The following is a 5950-nucleotide window of genomic DNA, read 5'->3' as shown; positions in this document are numbered from 1 at the left end:
AGAAGGCTGTCCTTATACTTTTTGAAGCTTGTGAGCGGTGGCCTGACTGCCTGGGGCGACATGCTAATTGTCCTCCACAGCAGGGTCCTGGATAACAATCCCTTCACTCCTCACAAATGGCACTGCCGCGCTGTATACCTGGATCCTGCTTTGAAGCTCCCATAATGCAGTCATAGTAGGTTTGAGTCTGGTCGCAGTCTCAATCGTTCCTCATGTGAGCACTTCCACGGTTTGGGTGAGGTGATAGCTTCCATTGGCCACATGTGACAGTTGACTAAAACTTTCTCAGCTACTCCCCTCAGTGAAACCGATAGGGCCAATGCAGTCCAGAATAAGGCGCAGCCAGGTTTTCGCACCAATTAACATTAACTCTGCAAACTTCTGTGCATTGCATGCTCGCTCCAACCCCAGCATTGGCAGGAATTGTCCGCGGCACGTACATTCTCTTCAGCAGCACAATTACAAAGTAAAATCGAACCCACCATCCAGCAATACTACATCAGTGTTTCGACAGCAGGAAACTCGCACTGCCATACACATTTTGAGACCCGCAGATCTACATTTTTTGCAGTCCATAATTAAACTTTGCAAAAACATATTTTAGGCTCCAAATGTTCCAAATATGAGCCAGATACATAATCTCGTCAATGCTCACCCTGCCCCACGTTGAGCACCAAATATAACAACTTTAACCCCAGGCCAATAGAAGAGGGGCAACACCAAAGTGTCTCATTGTCTGTATGATGGTGTATGCAATGCTCATGGGCTCTTGTTACCTTAGTTCTCAGGTGCTCAGTGTCCTGTTTTTGTGCAGGGCTGGTGTGGTGAGCATTAAACTGATAGAGGGTGCCAGGAACTTCTCTGTAGTTTTATTTAAAAGAACACACATATGAACTTCTTCCTTTGGGATGCTCAGGCAGCAGTCCACAAATGAGGTACATTCTTCCACTTTGCGTTGCACAGAAGCACCCTCTTTCCTTGAATAATAGCAATTCCTTCCTCACTGGAATACTTAGGCAGGGTACACTCTACATAAGAGCTTTCACCCTATCACCCAGACAGAACCAAGGAACATCTTACCCCCTGGTAATTATAAGGTGATACTCTCAGCCAATGCTTTCAGAACCTTCTTAGGAATACCTGTCCATTCCCTCTTGTGGGTGGAACTTGCCCAGAAGAGGGCCCTATCTTTAGGAGTGCAGTTCCCTAGCTGGAAAACAACAAAAAAGTGATCCTACCACTAACACATGGAGTTGCAGACTAACATGACTTACATTGTATGTACAGGCGAAATCCCCATCACACGGGTCCACTATGATCTGAAGATGGAAATCCAAGTCCCTTATATATTTATAGATTTTCCCTCTACCACTGTAGCTGGGCAGAATAATGGAAGGGCTTGGCCTAGCTGAGTCACCCCTACAAGGTGACTGTAAGAGATGTGTGCAGAGGTGTGCAATGGAGACTGTTTTTAAGGTGACATTAAAATAAGACTTTATTGTGCCTGTTCCTTTAAACACTGCAAACACAAACATAAAAGAAAAACCTACTCCACTTTGGAGAAATCGCTTCACATTTTATTCCAGCCCTATCTAACTGGGTGGGTAGCTAAGCTGCTTACCACCCCAAACACACACACACACATATATATATATATATATATATATATATATATATATATATATATATATATATATATATATACACGAAAGAAGAACTTTAAGCGCTACAATGAAAATGACCTATTGTGTATATAACCACAGTGTATAAAATGTCAATTGCATACAACATCAAACAATATTATTAATATTAATGAAGGGGAGGTGTACCCAAAGTTACCTGTCCCTAAAACAAATGCAGCCAACAAGGTCCACGACCCCACAAAGGGCCGAGTAGAAAAGTATATGGAAGAAAGACCTAGGCGCAAATGAAAGAACAAGGGAGGAAAGGCCTCCAGACAAATAAGAAAAGAAGATTGCCTCTCCAAGAACTTAAAAGATCAGGAGGAGATATAGTTTTCCTTCAGGAGACACACCTTACGGTGCACGACCCACCCAATCCTTTTAAAAGTATATTCCCGATGGCTTTCTATTCTTCATTTAGCAGCAAGAGGAGAGGGGTGGCCATCTTGATCCGTCAGGGGGTTCCCTTCAGGGTAGACAAATTGATCAAGGATCCAGGGGGTAGATTTCTAGTGGCATATGGCTCACTCTCAGGCTCAGCAATCGCTCTGATCAATTTATACACCCCAAACGAGAACCAAAAGGAATTTCTGCAAACAGTTCTAGAATCCATCGACCCCAAATTTTTGTCCTCAATGATTATCGGAGGAGATATGAATATGGTCCTAAACCCTGGAAAGGACAGATCATATCAACCAGGGCAGGCACAGACAGCAGCTAATCAAAAGAGGGGGAAAAAATCAGAGATATAGTGGGAGAATTTTCTCTAGAGCACGTATGGAGAAGTCAACACCAGGGGCAGAAGGATTACACGTTTTTTTCCGTCCCTCACCAGACCTACTCCCGTATAGATTATTTTTTAGTTACGAAAAATGTCTTGCAGATCTCAAATAATCAGATATTGGTCTGATCACCTGGTCTGATCATGCGCCGATTAACCTAAGTCTCACCCTCCCGTTTACAAAATCTAATTCATACCATTGGAGATGAAACGATTCCCTGCTGAACCACCCTGAAATAGAAAGTGAGATCAAGGAGGCCCTAGTAGAATATTTTGCTCTTAACAAAGGTTCAGTGTCCTCCCCAGCGATGCTTTGGGAAGCCCATAAGGCAGCAATAAGAGGTAATTTTATATCTATTGCATCCCACACAAAAAAGACCAAATTGAAATTATATATGGAACTGGCAGAAAAGATTACAAGATTGGAACTATCTCACAAAACAAATCCCTCTAGAAAAGGTTACAGAGCACTAGTAGCTGCCAGGACAGAGCTCAGAAAATTACAACTAGACGAGGTTGAAAAGGCTTTGAAATGGACCAATCAGAGGTTCTATGATAAAGGAAATAAGGCGGACAGACTTCTGGCCAATAAACTGCGGGGGATCCGGGACAAGGTAACAAATTACGGCAATTAAGAATAAAAATAGCGAAATTATTTATAACGAGAATAAAATAGCGCAAGAATTTACTACGTTTTACACAAAATTGTACAAACTAAATTCCCAAAAAGACTAATCACAGCTTCCATGAACAGAGACAGTGTTGGAATATCTGGAAAGCAGCACTTTACCACGGCTTTCTGTGGAAGAAATCTCAACACTGAATGTTAAATTACACAAAAGGAATTAAAGGATGCGGTTAAAACGTTAAAAATATCCAAAGCCCCGGGCCCAGATGGCTTCACCAATGTCTACTATAAGAGATTCCTACCTATTCTATCCCCATTGACCGCAGCTAATCTAGCCATTATTCATAAGGAAGGTAGAAATCCCATGTAGTGTGGTAGTTACCAACCAATTTCCCTATTGACTAATGACCTGAAGCTGAATAGCAAAATTTTGGCGTGCAGACAACCCTATCTTGCCCAGACTGATCCATAAGGACCAAGTGGGATGTGTCTCCAGCCGACAGGCCTCAGACAACACTAGAAAGGTAATTGATTTAGTCGATCATATCCATCTTACGGGAACCAAGGCTATTCTACTGAGCCTGGAAGCAGAGAAGACGTTTGACAGAATAGATTGGCTGTTTTTAGATGAAACTTTACAGAAATTTGGATTCATGGGCTCCTTCTTAGAGGGAGTCCGAGCCTTATACCAAAATCCTACGGCTCTTGTGAAATTACCGGGAAACAACCCAGAAAAAATATATAATTAAAAATGGTACAAGACAGGGATGCCCACTGTCCCCCCTTCTCTTCGCTTTGACGATTGAACCACTGGCGCAGAAAATTAGAGCGAATAGAGACATCAAAGGTATAGTAATTGGGAAATCTACATACCATATCTCGCTGTTCGAAGATGATATTATTCTGGCCCTGGCAAACCCTCTGACCTCTCTACCTAATCTCCACAGAAAGCTGTCTGAATTTGGGAAAATCTCAGGATATAAAATCAATCAGGATAAGTCCGAAGCGCTGAATTTAAATTTACCCGATTTGGAGGCAAAATTATTCAAACTGAATTTTAACTACAGGTGGAGTACTTCATATATCAAATATCTAGGAGTGAATATATCAAGGAACAGCCAGCTATTGTATGGATATAATTATCCAGCCTTATTTCATAAAATCAAGAAGGACCTAGCCAAATGGGAGGATTACCTAATTTCATGGGTGGGGAGAATGATTTCGGTTAAAATGAACATTCTACCTAGGTTACTGTATTTTTTTCAAACACTCCCGGTTCTTGTTCCAGCTTCGGAACTCAAAACTATACAAAATAAAATTTTCCAATTTATCTGGAGAGGGAAAAGACCTAGGGTGGCCAGATCAGTTTTGTTGTCCCCGAAGAGGGAGGGGGGTATGGGCGTCCCAGACATTTCAAAGTATTATCTAGCGGCTCAGCTGAGACAGGTGGTGATCTGGAACGCTGAGCCAACACAAAGCTGCTGGTTAGCAATAGAATCTTTCTATGCAAAGACGCCCTCTCTGCAAGCCAGTCTCGGGGCAACCGATAAAAAGGATATGATTTCAAGAAGGTTTGAACTGGGTGCGATGCGACTAACATGGGAGATTTGGTTGAAATCTAAGACTAGATTCAAACTTGCATCACCGGTGTCCCAGATGATTCCGCTATTTGATAACCCCAATTTTCCCCCGGAGTGCGACTACAAACAATGTGGCTCTTTCAAAAATACGGGTATTGATGATCTTCTGAGCCGAGAGAGGTTCTTGAGCTACCAAGATTTACGAGCGAAATATGAAGCTCCAGATCTGGACATGTTTACATTTCTCCAGATCAGGCACTTCCTCCAAACTAATCTCCCAGAAATTAGATTTTTTTTTCCCCTCTCACAAGTTTTGAGATAATGTGCAGAAACGACGCATGCCAAAAGGGATTAATCTCTAAAATATATGCCGGTCTAGAGTCAGCAGGTGATTGTCCTGTTCACGATTATACGCTCAAATGGGCAGCTGATCTAAACCTAAATATAGACAGAGGATTGGGAGGATATTTGGGAGTTCGCGGCAAGGACCTCAATATGTACCACTACCAGAGAAAATATTTATAAGATTTTATACCGTTGGTATCTTACCCCGGTACGTCTGAGACAAATCTACCCTCTGGCTTCAGATCTTTGTTGGAGAGGATGTGGACAGAATGGGGATATGGCCCACATTTGGTGGACATGCCTGAAAATTATGAGATTCTGGTCCTCCATCGGGGAGCTTATCAGGGAAGTAACAGGTATTACGACCCCCATTGATCCATTAACCTTCCTCTACGCAAAACCTATAGAAGATATCGAGCGCCCTACTAGGAAATAATCTCATTTATCCTCACCCCCGCAAGGTGTTCACTTGCGGCTTCATGGAAAAAGATTTCTCCACCCTCAAAACAAACGGTCGAAAGGCGTATAAACGAAGTTGTGCTGATGGAGAAGCACACTGCCTTCCTGAAGCAATCATCTACTGAATTTGATCAAATTTGGGAAATGTGGCTGACATACCGACCAGAAGGAACCCAATGAGAGGGTAAAATGCAAATTTTTAAGTTTTATATAGCCCCCCTCCCCGACCCCCCACTTCCCCGAGAGGCCGAGCCATCTGGCCAATGGCTATTGGAGGGTGACGGGAGGACGGATAAGGGAGGTGTGGGTTGAGAGACAGTTGCTCGGTCAGGGATCCCTACCTACACCTCTCCCCTCCCCACTGTTATAAGATTAAAATGTACACACTCCAGTTCAAAAAATCCCCCCCCCCCCTTCTATCTATCTTTCTATATGCTATTGAAAATTATTTGTATTGGGTTCTGAAGATATTGGA

This window comes from Ascaphus truei, chromosome 2 (genome assembly GCF_040206685.1).
Source record: "Ascaphus truei isolate aAscTru1 chromosome 2, aAscTru1.hap1, whole genome shotgun sequence".
Taxonomy (NCBI): Eukaryota; Metazoa; Chordata; class Amphibia; order Anura; family Ascaphidae; genus Ascaphus; species Ascaphus truei.
The sequence above is the reverse complement of the archived record's forward strand: the minus strand, read 5'-3'. Positions refer to the sequence as shown.